Source organism: Lepidochelys olivacea (genome assembly GCF_965140295.1).
Source record: "Lepidochelys olivacea isolate rLepOli2 genome assembly, chromosome: 14".
Classification (NCBI taxonomy): domain Eukaryota; kingdom Metazoa; phylum Chordata; order Testudines; family Cheloniidae; genus Lepidochelys; species Lepidochelys olivacea.
In genome coordinates, this window is record NC_140424.1 from 4,960,402 (window position 1) to 4,985,165 (window position 24,764).

Genomic DNA, 24,764 nt, shown 5'->3' on the forward strand with positions numbered 1-24,764 from the left:
TACGGCACCACAAGCAGCGCCTCTGTGGCACTTTAGTGAAAATGCTACCACGCCAACAGGAGAGTGTCTCCCATTGGCATAGTTAATCCACCTTCCCAAGAGGAGGTAGCTACACTGTTAGGTTGGTATAACTACAACGCTCAAGGGGGTGGAATTTTCACGCTCCTGAGTGACGTAGTTATACCAATATAAGTCCACAGTGTCAACCTGGCCAAAGTCCTCATATCTGACTGACTACTTTAGTTATACAACCCTGGAATAATACTAAAGAATCACTCCTCACCTTATTTTTGGCTCCTTCAAATACTTGTAGCTAGTTATCAGTACCTTTAATCTGCATTTGGTTATATGTTTGGTTATAGGCTATATGCAGTTTTGACTACCTTTCCTCAAAGAAACCAATCTCTCCACACCCTTCAGGAATTTGGACAGGAATTAATCTTATGCTAGCCATTTTGTGACCGGGAATACATAAACCATGCGGCTTATTCAAAAGAATTACTCTTTTGCTACACTTCAAGTAACCTTTAGTGTGGAGCTACCTGCCTAGCCACTGGGAAGCCCAACAGCCACATCCAAAGAGCAGCATCATAGCAATATAACATGAAATACTGTAGAAGCTCACAGTATTGCTGCATTTGTTTTCCTTGAAAGCTTATCCAGCCCTGTGGGAGATCTTGAACCTTCTAAGACAGTGCTATCAGGAATGACACAGCAGAGGTGAACACTGGAGCAGGAAATTAGAAGTTGGTCAAATTTAAAAAAAAAAAAAAAGCAAAGAAATCTGAAATATTCTCCTGACTGCATCAGGGACGAGTGGGAGGGAGGAGCATGTTTAGACCATGTTTGTCAAGTTCTGCTTCTCTAACCTTTCTTTGCCTTCCATCACCCTTTTTAAAAAAATTGCCTCACATTAGATGCAAGGTTTCCTCCCTCATTGGTTTGAACTCTGACTGAGAAAATGCCTAGAAAATTCCCTTCTAGACTCTCATTTTCAAATGCAAACAGGACGGCAGCTATAAGGCTGCATCCACTTACATCCTATCTGACTTGCATGCGCTTCTCAGGGAGTCAATTTTCATGAAGAGCAACCCCCGCCCCCCTGATGCAATGTAGTAGCAAGGCATGACAATGATGAAGCTTTATTGCTAGTAGTACTGCAGTAGGGCTCAGGTGCACCCCTTGTGCACCAGGACCCCATTGTGCTAGGCGCTGTATAAACGCAGACCAGAATGTCGCCGCCCCAAGAGAGCTTGGATGCGTCATCTGTTGTGACGCTAGTTAATGTGTGCAATAAGTAGAGAGCCTTGAAAAGTGTCTGGTTCAAAGCGAATCTTTTTGATAGGGTCTAATCAAAACAAACGTTTTGGTGAAAAAATATTTTCAACTATTTTTTGAATGCAACTTTTTGCAGAGGACTGTGAAGATTTTGGGAGATTGTTTCATTTCAGAATTGTGGGTCTCAGACACACACTTTTTAAAAATTATTTTCCAAGTTTTGTCAGACAACAGCATCAAAATCTTGGAAGTGTTTCTTTTACAAGTGACAAGTGTTTTTCCTCCCACTTTTCCATAGTTGTACTATCTCCCAATGGGAAAAAAAATTTGAAAGGAGAATCCAGCCAAGAAGAATTTTGCAGGAAAAATTCCAGGTTTGGGGCTAGCTGTAGTAATAACGATATGTGGTTGTAGTATAGTATTCAGCCAATAGATGTCACATTGATCAGGGTTGAAGGACAGTTCTGGGACCTGTTTTTTTGTAAGGGTGGAATGTTACTGATAAGATAACATTTCATGTCATTGCCATGTTTAATTAATCTACTTCATTCCAGAATGTAAACAGAAAGTCAATGGCTTCCCTCTTTGCAATGCTAACATCCATGATTTGGCATTGGCCTGTGTCTGCCAGCTTTTATTTACACACCATTTGCACTTACCACCTGGAGTGGGGTCAATTTCAGAGATTTCAGAGAGAGTCAGACCTCCCACAATCTGCCTGGACACACTGTAGGACGCAACCTGGGATGACATGGCAAAAGGTCACAGGACTAAAGTCAGGGCAGGAGAGCATTCAGGGATACATGATTCATTTCCTTAAGAATGAAAAATAACCTCTTCTTTAAGTCCATTCTCATGACTCAGCTGTGAGAACCAAAGGCTAATGAGGGGAAATTGGTCAGGCTTTTAGGCTGACCAGCTGTTATACAGCCAGAGCTCTCAAAGGTTCTGGACCCATGTTATTGAAAGACAAGTGACTCAGTATTTATTATTTGTATTAAAACACCTAAAAATAAAGATCAATGTGTTCAAAGCTAAGCTACTCTTACTAATATAAAAATCCAGAAAAAAGTAATACAACGTCCCATAAAAAAATCAACAAGATTCAACACTGGACTGGAATTAAATCATCAAATGAGTTAAATAATTAAATTAATACTAGAAATAAGTCCTTCTATATTTTACAGTGGATTCTAAGAAGGTGGCTATCCATTTGGTTATAAATCCTGGCTAAAGAATTTTATCAAAATCAATTCAATTTTATAATGTGGAGTTGGTTAAGTGATGATGATTTTATTAGAGAAGAATTTGGTTTCAGTATTATTATAATTACCCAATTAGCTAATAAAAACCACAGTCATAAAGCGAATTATGAAGCTTCCTTCTTGTTGTGTGGTGGTTAACCCTTTCCTTCTCATCCACTAAGAGAGATATAATAATCCAGACTTTAGCAGACTACTCTTGGTAAACAAAAGTTTGAAACTGGCATCTGTAAATTCCAGTAAACACAAGTTGTCAAACTTTTCAGGACTTTTTAACACAGGACACACTTTAGTTATTTTATGAGACAATATTTAGAGTGATTTAAATTTGGGGAATTTTTGTTCTGGCGTCTTCCCTGTGTAGACTTTATGATCATGCAGATATCTTTCTGACTTTATGACTGGGATGATTTAACTGGGAATTGGTCCTGCTTCGAGCAGGGGGTTGGACTAGATGACCTTCTGGGGTCCCTTCCAACCCTGATATTCTATGATTCTATGATCACACACACGTGCATGCCACACTTTCACACCCTAAAATCAAATGATATAAAAAGGCTGGGCTATCTCCTAGTTAATATGAAGCAAGGGACAAAAAACAGAAAAAAGGAAAAATAAGAAACTTAAAATAATAAGGTGTTTGACCAGTGTCTCCCTGCACCTGGAGGTCTGTTAGCAAGGTGCACTGTGCAAGCAGAACATCACAATCTAGCTTCTTGTTCCAGCTTCTGCTCTGCAAGAGTCCAGAAGCCTGTAAGAGTTGAAAAGTTCACAAAGGCTGGAATAGCCTGTTTGTTGATGTCTTGACTTCCTTTCCCCAAGGTAGCCAGATCTTGGAGATTCTGAAACATCGGTCTTCCTTTAGGTGACTTCTCAGACCTTTACTTGAATTTTATGGTTTGTGATCTCAGCAGCATCAGCCTTGCAGCACCTTCCTTGAAGAATTCTGGACAACTCAGGTGTGAGGCCTCCCTTGTATCTATGTAATTTGGTCCAATCGGGTTATATTTAGGTCATCCTTTGCTAGCATCAGTTTTGGGAAAAGTCCTGTTTAAATCAGCTATTTCAAACATATTCAGTGTTTTACTTACTGTAAATCTGACTCTCTCACACACACCCCTCTCCCCGCCCTCAAAAATATCAAAAATCCAGAAACAAGACCACTTTGAGGAAGCTGGTATGGTCTTACACAGGTTCACAGGTCTTGAGGTGACATTGTCCACTTTAGGGACAGTTTAACACAAGCATCCTGTAGTGTTCTTTTTCAACAACCAGTCACTCATCATTCATCCATTAGTAAAATAAAGAAATATTTGGGAACAATGTTATGACCAGTGTCACATCAGGGAACAATGTTCTGACCAATGTCATTGTTTTTTTCCCAAACAAGACAATTTACAATAATTTTTCGATTTTGGAACTGGGCAATAAATCCAACAGCTCGTCTTCGGGAATCTTCGCCTTGCCAGAGAATGTTACTTTAAAACCTGTCGAGATGAAACCCATTTAAGAAAGATTTTTTAAAAGTTTCCATAAGGCCTGTATTCCCATATATATATATATATATACAGCATTGCTGCTATAGAGTAATTCACCAGGGAGTCTGCTGCCAACTTATTTCCCCAGAAGCACATGGTGCTCTAAAGGGGGCAGGATCAAACAAACGGTGAGACGGGGCTATGGTTTCATCCACCTACACACCAGGTAGCAAAGCTGTCTGGCCAAGCTAGAGGAGGGGTAACCTGCTGTCAGCAAAGCCGTGTAAGCAACAGGTACATTGCTTCTACATGCTAAAGAGCTACTGGATACCACTGGTGTTAACCCTACGGCTCTGCAGCACCCTATCTTACGGGCTGGACCTAAATCACTGCCCTTGTTCACTAGAGCCGCCATTGTCACGCTTTTCAAGTTATTCACTCAAGGCAAAGGAATTATGCATTTCCTGCTTTGTATTGCATGGCGGCTTCTCTTCCAATTTGTACAGCAGCGTTTAGATTCAAAAAGAACCAAACTCCCTCGTGCTGCATCCTTCAGTAGCATACCAAGTTCAGTGGAGCCGCTAAATCTGGGGATTTAAAATATTCCCCCCACCCTCTGCCTCCATCACTCCCTCCTTTTTAGTCAGACCAACACCTTTTTAATCTGCCTCCGCAAATACTGATTGAGTAGTTGTTTGGCAGGCAAAACTGTGGGGCCTTGCAGGCGATGCCACAATGTTGAGTATTTTGCGGGTGCCCACAAACGTGCTAGATGCTTCACAGAACAAGTAGAAGACAGGGCCCTACCTCAGGGCCTAATTGTGCCTTTAAGGCACTGGCCCGCTTTGGAGGTCAGGAAGGAGCTAGATAAATCAGGCTGGAGCTCTGGGAGGCAGATTACTTACAATTTGTGACATAGACTTGTGCTTTACCGTGCCATAAACCCTGTAACTAATAGGGCTCATATTGTATTTCCAGACGTAGCTGAACAACGGGAAAGCTCTAAGTCACAGTTTAGAAACTGAGGCTACTAATTGAGTTAATCTTTTTCAATGAGTCAAATAAGAGCCAATGCACAAAGTGATTATATGGTGCATTTCTTTGCCTGTACATTACCTGCACGGAGATCATTAATAATGGTTCCTCTTAATGTCAAGGATATAAATCAAATTCAAGATCAGACTGCAAAACCTCTGAAAGTCAGACATCTGGCAGAATGTCCAACTCCTATGAACCGAGTTAGGGTTCATGTCCAACCTTTTATGTACTCAAAATTCTATATTTATATATGTTTTGAGGGAGTGTGGTCTAGTGGTTTCAGCAGGAGACAGCATCAGGATGCCAAGGTTTGATTCCCATCTCTGACCTGCGGTGAAACCTTAGAGAGGTGAAGTCACTTGCTCCCCTGCCTCATTTTGCTTTTCTGTCAAATGAGGACAATCTAACTGCCTCATGGGAAGTTGTGAGGTTTATGTAATTTTGAATATTTGGGATTCTCTCAGGAGCAGTAGAAGTGCCAAGGGCTATCATTGTTGTTTTAGTATTATTTATATTGAGGTAGGACCTAGCAGCCAGGGTCCAGGACTCCATTGCATTAGGTTATCTGCTAACAGAGAACAAAAAGACTGTCCTTGCCCCAAAGAGATTACAATTTAAGTATGACAAGAGAAAATGGATGGATACATTTTCAATGGATGGGGAGTACAAGAAAACAGTGAGATGATACTGATCAGGATGGTAGTCAGTGGTATCAGTCTCCACTGGGAATACAATTTCCATTTCTCCAGTATATCCTACAGCTGAATAATGTACAGGGAAGCTCAACCAATTAGCCAGAGCCTCACTGGGTCAAGCTGGAGGGGAGAAAAAAAACAATGGGAAGAAATAAGATACCTCAGAATCTACTGTACAACTTGGTTATTATTTGCTAAATTCAGGTTCCCTGAACAATGCATCGAGCTTGAAAACACCTTTATATGAAGATATATTGCTTGAGAAAAAGGTATAATATGATATCCATTTCAGAGTGCACCGTCCATCCTTCACACTCTAAACATGAAACTACAACCAGGATGGATACAATGCTCTTAGTGGCACTATAAAGACATAAAGCGAACCCCTCCTGTCCATTTGGAAGCTGCCCAGAGGGCGCCTCTAAATTGAACCACTGGATCTTCTGTTTTTCTAGCCACAGGTCTTGTAACGAGAAGAAGAGTTGCTCTGTCCTAAATAAAGTGTATCAGACACGGTAATGAAAACAAAGGCAGCTTAAGGGCATGGTACACATTTACTATTGACCAATGCAGCAGGAAAAAAAACCCAAATAATGTTCATTAAAATGAAGAATAGCTCCTCCCTTCATAGAACTCTTTATTATCCTGGGACATTCCCATAAGTGCTACAACACTTCAAGTTAGGAGCAGGTAGTTCTTCCAGATGAGAAGACCTATAAGCATAAATTAGAGACTTGGAAATGGTTCAGCTTGTGGTATATTGTGCATAAAGGGAGAATTTTATGTTTAATGTAAGGAAAATAAGAGACCTGGAACCATGTTGCTTCCTTCCACGGTTCTTCATTTTCCAAATAGACAAGACTGTTAAAGGATTCTGAAATAGTATTTGTCCTAAATGCATTTCCTGAATAAAGAGTTACTATAATTATGGGCCCGCTGTGTGGGCTAGTGGACAGCACATTGTACTGGGGCTTAGGAGACCTAAGTTAGAGACTTAGTGTCACCGAGGTTAAGGCCAGAAAGGACCACCAACTCCACTAGTCTGACCCTCCTGTATTTCACTGGTGAACCGAAATTAGACCAAAATATTACAGCTCACAGGAGACTAGACTGTTATATGTCACAGGCAGAGAATATAAGGGACCCAGGTGCACCAGAGGAAGGAGATAACACATCCCCACCCAAAGAAAAAACCCTCTGAGAATGTATTACACAGAAAAAAATACCTTCTCCCTTCTCTGCTATCAGTTCTATTCCCTGCTTGACCACTGACCTGCTGGGAAACCTTGGAAAAGTCACTTCATTCCCCTGTGCCTCAGTTTCCCCAGCTGTAAAATGGGGATAATGACACTGACCTCCTTTGTAAAGCACCTTGAGAACTACTGATGGAAAGTGTGATGTAAGTTACCGGTAGGTATTATCATTTTTAGAACTACCACTAGATGGCAGGCAAAATACCACCGGTCTGAGGTGAAGCAGATAAGCATATAATTTCATCTTCAGAAATGTGTAACCTGCATTTTAATTCATCAGAGCAGGCTGTGTGCAAGGGCAGATGCCTAATGACTCAAAGATCTCAATCTATTTAGCTTAACAAAGAGAAGCTTAAGAGGTTACTTGATCCCAGTCTATAAGTATCTACATAGGGAATAAATATTTAATAATGGGCTGGAACTTGAAGCTAGACAAATTCAGACTGAAAATAAGGTGTCATTTTTGTTGACAGTGAGGATAATTAACCACTGGAATAATTCATCAAGGGTCGTGGTAGATTCTTTATCACTTACAATGTTTAAATCAAAATTGGATTTTTTTAAAATAAATGATACAATCTAGAAATTATTTGGGGGGAAGTTCTAGGGCCTGTGTTATACAGGAGGTTGGACTAGATGATGACAATGGTTTCTTCCAGCCTTGGAAGCGATGACTCTATGAATTTGTGCACGAAGTCATGGTAAGGGCTTGAAAAGTAGAGCAATGCCATTGTGCTAACTATACAGCTAGAATCAATTGTGTACATATTACCCCATCACACAGCTCTTCCCATAGTAAGTCTAAGTAATACCATAAATCTCTTAAAGACACATTTATGGTATATATGCAGATGTGTTGAGTCATCCTTTGGTTTGTGTACTGTATAATTACTGCTGCTAGTTCTAGTTGATTTCCGTTTGTTCTAATGTGGTGGTCTGTGCTCAGCCTGTCACAACCAGAAAACCAGCTCACTTGTTTCTTCTTGCAAAGATTTTTTTTTGCCATCTTTCTTTGTTTTAAAAAAAAGAACCAACCCAAACCCAAAATCTTTAATCCGATGCTGTAAATGTCTGTAGGCAAATTCTATGTTTTAGACAAAGGGGGGAAAAAAAAAACCACCCTCCAGGTGCAGAGAGAACACTTGGCAAGAAACTTGTTAAACTATGTCCCTCTTGGAGCTGAAACTAAAGAAACTGGATTAATGATTATATAAGTAGACACACATGAAAACAGATTGACTACAGATAGGAAAACAGGTGAGTACAAACAAGACATGGGATTAAAAGAGAGGCTGGCTAATTAACTTGTTTTTTAAAGTGTTATAGATCTGGGTTCAATTGTAGGTGAGGTCAGAAGAAGTGGAAATATGGCTCATAAAACCACCATACATGCTGGTATTACCAACTTTCCCTGCTCCAGAAGTGGAAGCTAACGAGAGTAAAGTCTCTGGAGTAGGAGCAGACCAGAAATCCACGTTAGGGTTTTAAACCTGTTGCCTTTCACTGAAGTATCAGAGAGCCTTACATGTAAGAATCATTAGCAACATTGACCTCCCTACTTAATTGAGTACTTGTCCTGTTTTGGAGTAAAAACTACTTGGAATAGCATTTTTTAAATTAATTTACTGTTTTTAGGTTGATTAGTTTCAAGCTACTGTTTGGTTTTTTTAGGCTTTGGGAGTTTATTTTATTTTTACTTGTTTGGGATTTTTTGGCTAGAAAAGGATGTCATGTTGCATGTGCCATTCTTATAGTGGAAAGTGCTTTGAAATCCATTTAGAGACCTGGGAGTGGAAAAGATGGGAGTCTACAGGTCTGGATTGAGCTGCAGGGGTCAAAGACTGTGTTAGCGGGGAAAGTGTGGCAAGACAGGTTTCTAGTGTACTGGCAGGGCTGCAGGGAGTGGGGGGAAGGAGGGGATAGCGCTCAGTTTTCTTCCCTGTTCTCTATTTCTGCAGCCAGCAATCTCAATCTCTCCATGTTGTGGGCAGTGTAAATCAGTAAAATATGGAAACAGACAAAATATGGAATGATAATGCAACTTCTGGAAGATGATTGCTGGGATGTTGGTTTGGTGTAAGCATATGAACATAAGAATGGCCCTACTGGGTTAGACCAAAGGTCCATCCAGCCCAGTATCCTGTCTTCTGACAGTGGCCAATGCCAGGTGTCCCAGAGGGAATGAACAGAGCAGGGAATCATCAAGTGATCCATCCCCTGTTGCTCATTCCCAGCTGCTGCATGATCAAGTACGATACAGAAATACTAATGAATTTATATAGCGTTATGTAGCTTGCCACAGTCCCCACAGCCGGTGAGAAAATGATCAAGATGTTTTACAGGCATTTCTCTATTCCACCTTCTTTAGCTTTCAGTGCAAGAATTCCTCCAATTCATCTCCCACCCCAATTAACAAAAGTTGTTTAGCCAAATAGGCAAGTACAGATATTTAGAAACCAATGCGAGTGAATTGTGCTAGAGTTCAATACCTACTCCCTTGTATCAGCTTTTCATTTTCCCCCCTCTGAGTTAAATTGGGCAACAGTGTCAAGAAATATTCTCCATCCCAGGCAACATCAGGACTTTCCAATCATACCAAGTGCCATATCTTGTCAGACCCACGAATGAACAGCCCGAGGCCTTTCACAGAATGGCGGAAGTTAACTGTGTGACGTATGTAGGGAGTGAAATGGCTTTTCCTTAATGAAAAACCATTATAAAATCATTCTCCATAATAACATAATTCTACTATGCAGCAATTAGTGGCTCACTGCAAATTGCACGAGGATGTGGCTGATAGCAAAGGAGGGGATGCTTTTACATGTGACTACAAGAAAGAACTAGCATTAGGAGATCTAAGCTCTGTTCCTAGCTCCATCAGTGAACCTCTGTTTTTCCATCTGTAAAATGAGAATAATAACAATGTACTTCATGGGATGGAAACATAGAATCATAAGACTGGAAGGGACCTCAAGAGGTCATCTAGTCCAGTCCCCGGCACTCGTGGCAGGGATAAGTATTCTCTAGACCATTCCTGACAGGCATTTGTCTAACCTGTCAGGAATAGCAGAGAGACAAGGTGGGTAAGGTAATATCTTTTATCGGATCAATTTCTGTTGGTGAGAGGGACAAGTTTTCTGAGCACCAGCTACAAACTACACTACATACAATGTATGGGCTACTGTAGGCTTCATTATTCTCTGTGGCAATTTGTTTTGAGATCATCATATGGGTGATAGAAAAACTGATGGTGCCATCCCCATACGGAAAGTTAGTACCCAATTTATTTTCAAAGAATCAGTTCAAGTGCAAGATTCCTGAAGTCAACCTGACTATGCAAACCAGATTACAGATTACTACTCCGCCACCTGTGAAACCTTTGATCAACCTACAAAAGATAATAATGAGCAAATAAAATATAACAAATGGCAGGTTGTATTATTGCTGGAACCAAAAACACCTCCAGGACCATTTTCCCACTCTTAGCTCAGCCTGACCCCAATGAACTTTTTTTTTCTTGCTGTTTCCCAGAGTGCCTTGCTGCACCCTGGGCTCTTAAAACATGACTATGGGAATTGTTTTAACTAGAGCTCTTCCTGAAAGGCAGTTATTATGAAACTTAAAGAGATGTGTCTCTGATAAACAACACACCCACCTTCCTCAGCCTGCAGCCTGTTTGGAGTGGCGCATGGCCAGAAATGATGCAGCTTTGAGTTTTGTCAGCAGGTTTAATTTGTGTTCCTTTCATTTATGGATGGCTTAATTTGTTCTGGAGTGGGGCTGCCTTTTCCCCATTAGAACCCGAGGAGATTACCCATTATTGCAGCAGGTAAGGCAAGATTCTCCCATAAAGTATCAAAGTTCCATAGGAAGGTGTTCAAAAATGTTGGGGAAACTTCCCAAGAGTTGAAGTTCAGTCTGGATGGTTAGTGTTGCTCATTGTTTTGTTGTTTGTTATTCACAAATCATGGTAAGTGATTTGCATGAAAGACCGATCAGCCCTCAAAAGCGTAAGTCCAAATGTTGAGGTTTAGAGTCAGATCTTACACTCTGTGAATAACACTGTTATGCTGAAAGGGGCTAGTGGCTGCCAAAGATGATCAAAGATCTCCTTAAAGTCAGCAGGGATGTGAAGCATTATTTTCGGCTCCATAGAAGGAGCAGTTAAGCCCCTTTCTGTAGTAGATGCAGCTACAAACAGTGGAGGGACCACCCCAAGGCACAAGTCAGGTCAGAGCTAAGCCACGTGGGCTGCAGACTGATTGCAAATTCCGGGGCTAGGAGATTGGTTTTGCAGCCTGCATGTATTAGAGGCAGAATGACAGAAGAAATCCTGGAAAAACAGCTGTGAGTGTGACCCTGAGATGAAGTGGAGAGACAGAGATTTCTGGGCACAGAGGTCGCTTGAGTGGTAGATCTAAGGATTTCTGAGCAAGGAAACTGCTTGGTGTTTGTTTTTACTGTGTTCAAGGAAACAGATCTTTCTGTATGTTTGTTTAAATAAACAAAATTGTGTTAAAATATATATATACCAGACTGGAATCATTAATTTTTCATCCCGTTATGTTTCACAGCATACAAATAGAGAAGTTAGATTAAAAAAACATAAAACACTCTTGCTGGAAGGTTTCAAACTAACATGACCCTGCTGCTTAGAATTGAGAATGATAACACACAAGAAATGGAAAAAAAGATAGAGACAAAACAGGCTGCTCCCTAAACCAGAATAGCATAATTAATGCTACCTTACTCTAGGCTTTCAGTCTGCAGCACACTGATTTGTCTCTGATCACATGCTTCCCTACAGAGCCCTTTGCCTGCAACCAGGGCCAATACACTACACATGGGAACAAGCCTACAAGGACCTGAATATTGCTTAACTGCTCAGGCCAAAGGTGCAATAATACTTATAGGGATCAAATTTATAGAAAGGATTACCTCTAATGGAAAATCTGCCTTGATTATGAACTGATCAAATCAGTGGAAGCGGCCATCTTTTCACATCCTTCTCTTACCTATTGCCTCTGAAAGGTGGTATCTTCTGGATGAGGATATGAGCACATTTTCCAAACAGCCTTGGACAATGTTTTGAAATGCCATTTCTAGACGTTCTTGTTCCAAACATGGAGCAAAACACGATAGCACCCACGGGTGACGAGTCGGAACATGACTAACTTGATGCTTTGCAACTTCTGAGGCACTTCATATTTAAACATCTCAAAGCACTGTCCAACAGTAAATAAGCTGCTTAACATTCTTGAGAAGTTTATATTGTATTGTACACATTTTACGGAGGAGAAAATTGAAGCACAAAGAGGAAAAATGTTCCGATATTCCCACTAATTTGGTCTGCCTTATTTTTTTAAATTCATGATTTTAGGCACCTGGGACCTAAGTCCCAGAGAGGATGAGCACCCACAGGTTTTTAGGTGTCTCACGTTGGGCACCCAAAGTGAGTTGGCATTTCTGAAATGTTTGACCCAAGAGTACTAAGCAAATCAACTGCAAAACTAAGAATAGAACACACAGTTGTTGGCTCCCGGCCCTTTCCTCTAACTAATAAACATATTCCATTCATGATAGTGTTTGGATGCAAATGCTCAAAGTCCATGCTGTTTGTCTAATTTTTAGCTTGTTTTCTTTTTTTTCCCCTTTTCTTTTTGGTGAAGTCTGGTCCTGGGTATAACATGTTTTCAATAACGAAAGCACGCTGCTGTTAGTCTGAATGTGCTGCAAAGTGCTAGACTTCATCCACAACTACTGTAATAATTCTTACAGCAATCATTATGATACTTCCAGATGTTGGTACATGTATTATGCTTTCCAAGTACAACTCAAATCCCACATGTATCCCAAAACCACATGGAAGGGGAACGTTAGGTCTGGGGGTGGACAGTGTCTGTGTAATTTCCTTAGCTTTCCACAGTCCCATTCTCCCCCCGCCACAGATTAGTTTAACAACTGCAAATAGGCATGAAGGATTTGCTGCAATAAAGATAGCATGTAGCAACAAGCAAATCTTCGAGAAAGCCACCTTATTTCCCACAGATCTTTTCCACACAGCTTACTATGCTGCGCATTGTCACCCCACAGATCTAATTACGATGATACACCTAAGATCATGATCATTTTTAATATTCCTGGGTTACCGGCATCTGATATTTTTGTGTCTTTTAAGAAACCTTCAAAAGGAAAACCAAAGTCTGGATTGTAAACAAACCAGCAATAGATTTAAGCCCATCTTTATTTAGCTTGTCTCTGGCTTTATTCGGAAAGCAGACTTCCCTTGATCCTGCATTGTATTTTAACCTCAAAAAAAACAAAACCCATCACCCAAAATACAGAAATATGGAAGCCTGCAAAATGAAAGTAGCATGGAGAAGTCTCTTCAACTGGAGGATAAAACGACTGAGCTGCTCTGGAGTTTCCAATCAAAATAGACAACACTGTCATGCCTGAGTCCAGACCAGAGGTGTTAGTAATTTACACTCTCTTAGTTTATTAGCTTCTGATGCCCTGCTACAACTGGATTACAGCTCTCCTGTGGGCTGGTTTTAGAGTTTGTGGCCCAAGCAAGACTAGATGACAACTCTGTGTAAACTTGAAAGCTTGTTTCTCCCACCAACAGAAGTTGGTCCAATAAAAGTTATCTCCTCACCCACCTTTTATCTCTAGTGTCCTGGGTCTGACACAGCTACAACACTGTATACAACTCCCCCTATGGACAGTCTTTGGAATTACTTTGCACCCTGAGCAGAACTAAGGCCAGAGCAGGAAGAGTTTTTAGCACTCGTTGAGTTGATTTTAGACTTCCCGGTGTCCTGAAAAACACATCCCCCATCGTCTAATTTTAGAACTTCTGTTGGCCCAAGCAAAACTCCAGGGTCTCAGCATGAGCCATCTTTAAAGGCCCGGTTGTGTCTGATGAAAATGATGTCTTCTGTGGGGGCCAGATAGCTGAACATTTAGTTCCCTGCTTCTCCGAAATCCAACCCAGATCTTCCGCCTGGCAGCGCGGTGCTGGGCCACCTACCTAGCTTCAACTTGTTTTGACCATGAATCTATCTATGAGCTGTTAGCAATGTTGACATCAATTGTTGAGGTTAAGTGCTCTCTTTCCTGACAAATATTTTCATTTGACATTCATCCATATGTCAGTGAGCAGGGAGCAGCAGGTCTAAACAGGAGAAGGATTGAAATGAACCCAATTTGCCACCTTGCAGCATCGTATATTGATGAGCCAGCCAGATAAGGGTCTTTCTTCACTGAAGTATACAATCAGATTGGTCATGGAAGTGACCTAATGTACTCATTTGGCCTCTCATGAACCCCATTGTAAATCCAGAGTATTCAAAAATGTACAATGGTGTAAACGTGGGAAGAATAGGGCCTCCGGCGTTTAAAAGAAATCCCTTTTCAAGTTAATGTGGCTGATTAGAAATGTGTCTTTGTCTTGAACAGGTTTCAGAGTAGCAGCCGTGTTAGTCTGTATTCGCAAAAAGAAAAGGAGTACTTGTGGCACCTTAGAGACTAACCAATTTATTTGAGCATAAGCTTTCGTCAGCTACAGCTCACGAATCCGACGAAGTGAGCTGTAGCTCACAAAAGCTTATGCTCAAATAAATTGGTTAGTCTCTAAGATGCCACAGTTACTCCTTTTCTTTTTGTCTTGAACAGGAGGATTAGAGCACACATGAGAACAATCCTGCTCTAGAGCAACTATTTTGTATAGGGATTATTAGAGAGACATTTGTGCCAACTCAGGAACTTCTGCCTTCTAATTCCAGCTCTGACATTGCCTCTCATTATGGCCTTGAATACATCCTTCCACCTCTCAGTCTCCATTTCCCAGCTGATAAGATGGGGATAATATTTACTGACCTCACAGCACTGAGATGAGCCTTGGGACCTATAAAATCTTTAGGGGGTATAAAAAGTGCTAGTAGACAGTTTCTCCCCTAGGCAAGCACATCCCTTGGCTCCCACATAAGATTTTTTTGGGAGGGCGGGGGGGGGGTGATTCTTCAACCTGTGCTCATAATGGCTGAGAACAGCTGCAGATGCAGCTCACTCAGTCCAAGCAAAGGAAGGAGGAGTTAAATTCCTTTTATTCAACAGTGACCTCAGCCTGCAGGGAAAGGTAGGATGTCAAAGAGAATTGTGGTAACTGTAATGGAAGCCTTGGGTGGTGGAAGAGTGAGATAATGCATTATTCAGAACATACTATAATTCCTCAAATTTCATCCTCTCATAATAATAAATAACAGTAATAATAATAATAACCCCCTTGCTCTTTTCATCAGTAGATCTCAAAGTGGTTAGTATCATGATACCCATTTTACAGAGGGGGGAAACTGAGGCACATAAAGAGGAAGGGTCACCCAGCAGGCCAGTGGCAAAGCTGGAGATAGAACCTGGTTAGAACTTACACAAACCTGCTGCGGTGCTTGAAACACCCTAATAACAATTAAAATATGCAACGTCATAAAAACACTTCAAACCTGCCACAGACACGTCTTCTGAAAGTGATGGGTTTGCATCTGGATCCATGGAGTGGGGAAGGATAGCAATCTGGAGCCAGGAATGTCAGTAACTAAATATATGCACCAGGGCTGCAGGGGGGTGGGGTGGGGATTTTAACTCACTTAAAATCAGGTGGGATGACATGAGATTGACATCAAGGTGAAAACCTCCCCAGGGCCTGCCACAGCCACCACCTAAGATATGGCAATGCAATTCCTGGCATAATGGGCCAGTCCTCTATTATTCCAGTAGTGTCTAGAAGCCTCAATTTACAGTGAAATGCTGTTATCCAAGGCACTGTACAAACACCTGGTAACAGACTGTCCCTGTCCCATAGTGCTTACAATCTAAATAGATAAGACAAACAGGAGGAGGGAGAAAAGAATAATTATTCCCACTTTACCGACGGGGAATGAAGGCAGAAATTAGGAAACTTCCCAATATCACACAGGAAGTTTTTGCCAGAGCCAGCAATTAAATGCAGGTCTCCTGAGTCCCCTAACTTCAAGACCTTCCTTCTTCTCAGTTGACAGCATCTAACACATAATTCCTATCAAAATCTCAGTACCTTTTTTCAGTCCCAAAGAGGGAAAACATCTGTTATGGAGGAAGTATACCCATTTATGTAGACAGGACTGTCCTAATTCAGCAGCTTAGCAGCTGCTTGCTTGACTCGTTGTGTGGACTTGTTTCCCTAATAAAACTGCTTTGCTGACAAGGTAATGAGAACTAGGTATCAAGACCGATAATAAGGCCTTCCTCCTTCAGAGGTTGTTAAAGGGAGACTGTCAAGGCTTGAAATTCACACCCACCATCAGCTGTGCTTTGGTTTTGCAGGCCCGCACTTGTGCAGGTGTCACACCATCCCTTTGCCTTGCCCACCTGCTCCCTTCATTTGAGCCAACGGCATGTTGAAACTGAAAAGGCTCTTGCTGGCACCTGGCAGCACCCTCAGAGAGTGTGAATTTTGGGATATTTCTCATGCACGTAGCCGATAAACACAGAGGGGTTAGGGGCTTCACATCACAGGTTGTGACACACTGCTGCTCTGGTAGTAGGCATGGCCATCCTTAGCAATGACTTAATTGCAACAAATGAATGCCTGCAGAGCCAATGCATGTTGAATTTCACAGTGATACATTCTCTCTCTTTTTCAACTGGTTCTCTTGTAAGTAAAGAGACCACTTCATAACTGGGGTTAATTTTTACTATACATGTAGCCCTACAGGTGTTCCTGATACTGGAGATTTAATTAATCCCTCCAGCTCAAAATGCATCCAAAATTAAATATTGCCTATTTTGTTTATTAGAAATATTAACAAGAGCAATTGGAGACCAGAGATGGGTTACTGGCATGGTGTTTTAAAACCTGGATCTATTTATATCAGGTGAGGAAGGCTGGATATATCAGGACAATGGATGCAGGCATCTCAAATCTCTTACTTCTGAAGCATTGGTTCACATCCTCATAGGCAATAATGGGTTGCTGGGAGTTGAATTTAATTCTTATGCAACTTTCTTGCATCGTTTGATCTTTATCTCTTGCAGAGGAGGATCTGAAGATTCTGTAAGGAAGCAACCTACTAAAATAGGGGAGGTTTTTTTAGATTTGTCAGGACACAAGACACAAAACAAATACATTAAGTGGTCAACACACAGGATACAAGTTTCTTTGTTGTGTATTTAAACCTAAAAAAAAATGTCTGCCATACAATTAACCTCATTATCAGTTGGAATGGAGTCAACTTAGGCCTCGCTCATGCAAATTTCATAGGATGATTGCACTGATTAATCCATCTAGAAGAAGGTTCTCACACTTAAAGGAAGGCTCAGTGCAAACCACAAGGGCGAGGCCCATTTTGAGAATGTCTTTTCTTAAATATCTCAAAACGAACCTTTATGTTGTTCTAATTAATTGCCTGATGTGGCCAGGGAACATACCAAGGAAACCAGTTCCTTCTCTACACCCTGATTAGTGAGAGAGCTTTCTGCTGTTGAATCATGCTTTGTCAGCTATCCTAGTTCTGTTGTCGATTCTAAGGCTAGAAAGGACACCTGTCATCATCTACACTAATGGCCTCCATGACACAAGCCACAGGATTTCACTCATTAATTCCTTCTTCAAGCCCAACAACATGTGGTTGAACTGCATCAACTCTTTTGGAAAAAGACATTTGGTCTTGATGTAAAGTCTTCGCCTCCCTTGGAATTCCCTTGGAATATGTGTTCTCACTGGTCTAAACATTTTTCCATATTCCCACTTTGAATTTGTCTAGCTTCAAGCTCCCAGTCGCTGAACTTTGTTATGTCAGCGTCTGCTAGATTAAAGAGCCCTCTAGTACCCAAATGACCCTGTATCTAGGTGGTCAGTGTCAAAGGAAACCCCTGAGAGGCAAGCACCTCTAGATGGTAATGACTCTCTTCCCCACACTTTTGGACAAAAAGGGACCCAGATCTCAGCTGTGCCTTAATTTTGCAAACCAGACCCCTGAGCTGATGTTTTGTAGACTCAGATCCCAGGCCAGCATTGTTTTTGTGCTCTTTTCCAGTGAATGGCCACCAGAAGCCAGGGTGGCCTCTTTGCTTGGGTGACTGAGTGTGTATAGTGGTGGGGCAGGGCTTGAGGAATCCAGTGTAAAAAGCCATTAGGGAACCACTGCCATTCTTATCCGGATTGTGCGGGGGGCTGTTTGAGAGCCTGCTATTGCATCGCCGCACACGAGAATAGACCAGCCCCAGGAGTGATGGGTGACCCTGATCTACCCTCACCATAGTGGCCCCAGCACGGCTTAACGAGGGAGCTTTGGTCAGTTGGCTTCATTTTATGGCTATGAAAATTCCTTCCTTCTGCTCTCTTCCTCACCTTTTCATTCTCCTCTCCCACTCTCTCCTTTCACCATCACTTTCTTTTCCTTCTCTTACTCAGGTCCTTCGCCGGCAAACTCTTCAGGGCAGGAACTGTCCTTCTACGTCTTTGCCCAGCACCAGCTGCAATGGGGACCCGCTTTCATACAGCGCCTGTTGGTGCTACCAATGATGAAAGAACTGGAGTGGCCAGAACAAGAGGGCTTGGGCTTTTGTTCCTATTTTCTCACATATTAGGAAAAGTGTTGTACGGAAGAGACACAGTCAAATTAATCTCCTGTTGTGAGTGTCAATTTTCTGGATGACTGGGAGTCTGTAACCTGTACCTGAACCTTCTTTGTTGCTCAGTCTGTGGGAATTATTGCAGTGGAAGACAAGATAAAACAAGCCCATGCTGAGAGAAGCAGGAGAGCTGACAGCCCAACGTAATTCAGGAAAACCCACAAGCTCAGTCAGGCACTGTAGCCTACGGATATTTAGGATCTAATTCTGGGAGGTGCTGAATACCTCCTGCGAGGCTTGGAGCGTGCTCAGCTCCTGCTGAAACCTTGCATCACGAAGGGAATGATCCCGATCATCTTGACTGGTCACTTGCACAACTAATTTCAATTCCCTGTTTGGAAGACCGAGCTCACTGATGAGCAAACATGGTGCTAATACAAGGAGCATAATGGAAGGGCTGGAGTTTTGAAATGCGATGCAACCTCCCACATCAAGGACGCAATCATTCTTCTAAATGCTAAATGTTTCTGTTTAGCTGAGGTGTTAAGGGTTAACACGCATGCCAGCAACTTGAGACAAGCTGGGTAGAAAGTCGCCAGGTATTATTATAAATATTCATCTTTATATAAATCAATACAAAAAGATCTGATTGTAGGCACAGAATTTCCCTTCTGGCATCTCTGTGTTTCTGGCTATAGCTAAACCTATCTAAACGTTTCTTATTTGTGGGTAAAATACACATTTTAAAATAAATACTCCCCATATACATACACAAAAAGGTCTAATCCAAAGCACATTGAACAGAATGTGAGTCTTAAATGGCAGGCTTCCATGGATTTTGGCTCAAGCACTATGCAATTACTAGCTACAGTTATTACCACAGTCCCTTTATTAACTGGAGCTAGGGAAAAAACAGTTGATCCCACCCCGCAACCCCCCGAAATTCTGCTTTTCAGTAAGTGATGAATTAAAACAAATTCTTTATTGCAAAGAAGTCAGTCTTACTACATCAGAGTAGCAGCCGTGTTAGTCTGTATCCGCAAAAAGAAAAGGAGGACTTGTGGCACCTTAGAGACTAAGCAATTTATTCGAGCATAAGCTTTCGTGAGCTACCGCTCACTTCATCGGATGCATTCAGTGGAAAATACAGTGGGGAGATTTTCCACTGCATGCATCCGTTGAAGTGAGCTGTAGCTCACGAAAGCTTAAGCTCAGATAAGTTTCTTAGTCTCGCAGGTGCCACAAGTCCTCCTAGTCTTACTACTGTAGACTCATTTTATTCACAGCAAAATGTATTGTAGTTTTCTTTTAAGAGCATACTGGCAAAATAATAATATCTAGATCTTATCATTATCCCCAGGAATGGGGAAACCGAAGGGCTGAAGTGACTTGCCCAAAGTCATTCATCAGGGCAGCTGCAGAGCTGGAAACAGAATCCTGATCTTCTGTGACCCTGTCCTGCATCCTACCCAATGGACCATGCTGCCTCGCTTAAACTAATACAAAATAAAAGGGCAGATTCTGCCCTGGCAATGAGACTTGGATTAGAATCACCGGGGATTCTCGCTCTCTCTCTGGATATCATATGTGAGCAGCCTAACAAAAGTACACAAAAAAGATGTTGCAATGTCTCAGTGATCAGTCAATCATGAGAAATACTTGGGACCCACTCCTCCAACCCTGTACTCACAGAAGTGACCACTTCTTATACGAGTGGTTTTAACTGACTTCAGGTGGCACCATCACCATCTTAGATGGCTCTGATTGCTGTAGTATCTGGGTACCTCACCACGTTTAGTGCATTTAGCCTCACAGCACCCTTGGGAGGGAGGGCAGTGCAATTATCTCCTTTATACATATGGGGAACTGAGGCACAGAAAAACTAAGGGGCCAGGTTGTTTGAAAGGAATCTAGGCTCCTAAACAACTTACTGAAGGTGTCCATGGCAAGTCAGGGAATTAAAACCCTGTCACCTGAATCCCAGATGAGTGTGTTAACCACTGGATCTTTCTTCCACTCCAGTTCCTATTAAGGGTTTACAGATTCTGATCCTTAAATAGGAAGGGCAGCGATGGAGGTTCCATGGTTTCTGGGAAGCAAATGAAATATACTGAAAGGTAAACAGCTTTCGAGAATAAAGAGACAAGGTGGGCAAGGTGATATCTTTTATTGGACCAACTTCTGTTGGTGAGAGAGACGAGCTTTTGAGCGGACACAGAACTCTTCTTCAGGCCCGTGTAAGCTTGAAAGCTCGTCTCTCTCACCATCAGAAGTTGGTCCAATAAAAGATATTACCTCGCTCACCTTGCTCTCTAATATCCTGGTTCCAACACGGCTATAACAACACTGCATGCAACATTTGGAGAATAACAAAAAAAGAGGGCAAATCTCAATTCCTCTCTTCCCTTCTTATTTACCTATTAAACACACTTTATTACATTCTCCAATAAAAGGCCCAGATATATTTTTAGACATCAGGTAAAAAAAAAATGGACTTGTACCCCATCATAAAGTAATTGTAGAAACAGTCATAAAAATATCCCTCCTGGAAGTATTATGTTTGCACCTGCCAAAAATGACAGCTGTTAATTAACGTTTAATTACTCTTCTTATTTTTTTTTTTGAATATTCACTTTGATGTTCCTTTGAGTTTTGGCCCAGAGCAAGTTGCATCTCAGAGTCATGGGTGACTAGACACAGAAAGAAAGCCATAAAGACATGGGTGTGCTGATATTCACTATTCAGCAGGGATAGTAGGAGCAAACCAACAACAGAAGTATATATATATACACTGCAAGAAACAATATACATATTCAAACAATTAAAGAAGAAACATCTGAAATATATACGTATCATTGTGTCTAGAAGTAAAACTAAATACTAGTTGTGATGAAACAGGAATCCCTGATGTTTATATCATTCAGCTTATCTAATGTTGCATCTTTTAAAGTGTTGGTTCGCCTATCTCTGAATATATATAAAGCATTGCAAGAGGAACCCTGCTTTCCTCTCTGCCCCTGTGCTTAGCTCCCCAGCCTACTGCTAGGATGCATCATTACAAGAACTCCCTGTTTGTCTATCTCCCTAGAGTTCTGTCCCCAAGCTCAGACCTGCACGACAGGGATCTCGCTGCATCCCTAGCTCTGAACTTCTGTGCAGCAGTCTGGTCTTCGCCGGTACCCTCCTTGTATCTGTGCCCCAACTCAGAGCAACCTTGCAGTGCTATAGGAGCTCCCCTGTTTTCCCTTCTGCCCCTGTGCTCTGCTCCCCTGGCTTGGACCAGTTCTGAATCACTACAAAGAGTTCTGTTGCTTTCCCTAACCTTGTTTGCTTCCCCAGCCCAGACCCGCCATGTGCCATTACGAGACGTCTCCCACTTCCCTCCCCCCACTAGCTCACTGCTTCTGTCCGTCATGTTTTCATAAAAGGAGTTCAATAATGAGAATAAATGGGATGCATCAGGACTCCTGACACACATAAACACATTAATAGCACAATAGCAATATTAATACTCTATTAGCCTCTGCAGATAACATTAATGGAACAATCCCACCACACTTCATGTTGTTAATCCCTTTCTCAAATGTTGAATCCTTTGAACATTTGCACTAGTCTTAAAATCCGGGGCTGTTCAATGACAGAACAGAAGAGAATAGCCCTCTCTGTAAAGCAAAACAGTATATCCTTTAAAAAGTTAGAGAACCTTTACTGGAGAAAGAAAAGAAAAGTTATGGATCTTTAGGAGGTCAGGCGAAAATGCCTCGGAGACCTATTTGACTTGATCCATGGAGGTTAGTATTTATATTTTTTGCTATTTATGTGTGAAATGTTATATGAATGCAGGGTATTATCTGATAATGTATTACTACATTTTGCCAGATGTTCTCGTGAAAGAGGCAGAGAGAATGCATCTTGCCAGGATCTTTCAACTGAACAAAGAGAAATGACATTGAAATCAATTGAAAGAGCTTCTGCTCTGGGAATGAAGACTCCACCTAGGAGTAGCAGATCATTTGCATAGGTGTAAACATTAAAAAAAAAAACAGGTAGGAGGCACGATTTCCTCCTGATGGAGGAGGTTCCCCATTTTCAAAACACTTTCTTGCAATGTGGCCAAAACCTGCCACTAGTTGGAAATAAGTGACATATTTCATACTACTTTGACTTTAAATTTAATTTGTACTGGACTATTGAATATCCCCATTGTCTGCATTAGCTATGGGGCTGCCGAAGCAGCAGGCATGGCGAAGATCTCCAAGATGCTTTGAATGAGCGTTACATGTTTTGGAAGGGGTAATAGCTCCTCAGAATGCAAGGAAAGCCTATTTCCAAAAATATTACATTAGTGTTCATTGTGAAATGAAAACAAAATAACTTAAAAGAAGTATGTAGGTGGCCTTGATCCAAAGATCACTAAACTCAATGGCAGTCTTTCCATATCAACTTCAGTGGGCTTTGGATTGGGGTGCAGATCAGTCTAAGAGCTGTCGCTACATACTGTCCTCAAGGCTTGATTCTTTGGGGTCTTTTCTCCCACACTACTCCCTCCTAGGGAGCTCCCCCTCTCAGTCTTGAGTTCATATGCTCCCCGCTCCCTTGCCCATCACAGAGGAGCATATAGCCATGGAAGTCCGGCAGAAATAACCCAAAAGGGAAATGTGCCTTCATGGGGATTTTCCCCTTCTTCCTGTAGCTGCCAGTTTCCCTGCCTGTACTGTGTGGTATAAGTGGGGAGAGGTTAAAGAGAAGGTGATCAGAGATCATGGGCTCTGTGCAGCGCATAGAGATGGAAGATCTCCCCCCAAATGAGCAGAGGCCAAGGCCCACAGATTGCAGAGCATCTGACTCTAAACTCCTGCACCAGCCTAAGTCAGGACACTTCCCAGCAATCGCAAAACAGCTAGTCTCTCTATCCTGATCCTACTGGTTACCTGGAGTGACCGCACTCCCCCTAGCCTCTCCAGTGAGGAGTACAGACCGGGTGTTAATGCAGTTCAGAGCAGTCTCGTTGAAGACATGCAAATGGGGCTGCTGACCAATGTACGTGGAACAAGCTGCACAGAGCACTGGTTCCCTGACTCCTCTCCTGCCCACAGGCCGCCTCTCTCTCTTTTCATCTCCTCTCTCTATTTTATCCCCTTTAGATATTTGTAGACAGTGACGCTATCCCTCCCGAGTCCTGGAACTGAAATAGAATGAGGTTATTATCCATTGGTTGGTCATCTGCAGAATTCCTGTTATTTAATATTTATAACACAGTAGTACCTAGAGGTTGCATTCGGGTTTAGAGCCCCCTTCTGCTACATAAAATGGTATAAACACATATGAAAACAGAGTTCCTCCCACAAAAGCTTACGGTTCCTCCAAACAGCTTACTTTGAAGTCAACGAGGCACTGTGCCAAAGCAGGAGTCTCTCCATGAGGAGGAAGATGAACGACGGAGGACGTACAAATAGGTTTACCCATTATTGATCATATCAGACAAAGCCAAAAACCCTAGACAGCGTCCCACTAACACTGTCCAAAAAAAGCAATCTGGATGGCTTGGTGAACACAGCAGGACTGCAGAAAGATAATATATCTCCACCTGGTCACAGTAAACCTTATAACTGAGTAATGACACCACACAACTTGGAGCAGTTTGAAAGAAAATGGGGGAAAAAAAGCTATTTCAAAACAAATAATAGATTTACCCCTGTTTATAGTTTTGTAGCCATATGATATGAGTATAGCGCCACCCTCACTTAAATTTAAATGTTATTGAAAATGCACAAAAAAGCATTATCTTGTAATATTTACAATAAAAAGAGCTACGAAAATAACTCTGCACAATACATCCAGGTTCCTTCATTTTATTAACATTTAGAAGCTTCATTTACATATGTATATATTTAGTTTTAAAAGTGAATATAAATTATCCTGTGAAACAATCTGCAAGCTTATTACATTTCAAAATTACAAAGGCGTGGGCAGTGGGGTGGAGGGGAGAGAGGGAACAAAATATCAAGAAAACTTGCAACAGGTTTTTGCTAAGTAAGGGTGGAGTGGAAAAAGTGAGCCTGGCTTAATTATCCACACTTAGTCATAAGGAGTAGGAAACACAGTTTTTTTTAAAAAAGGGCTAATTGGAGTTGGTTTTCACATATATAC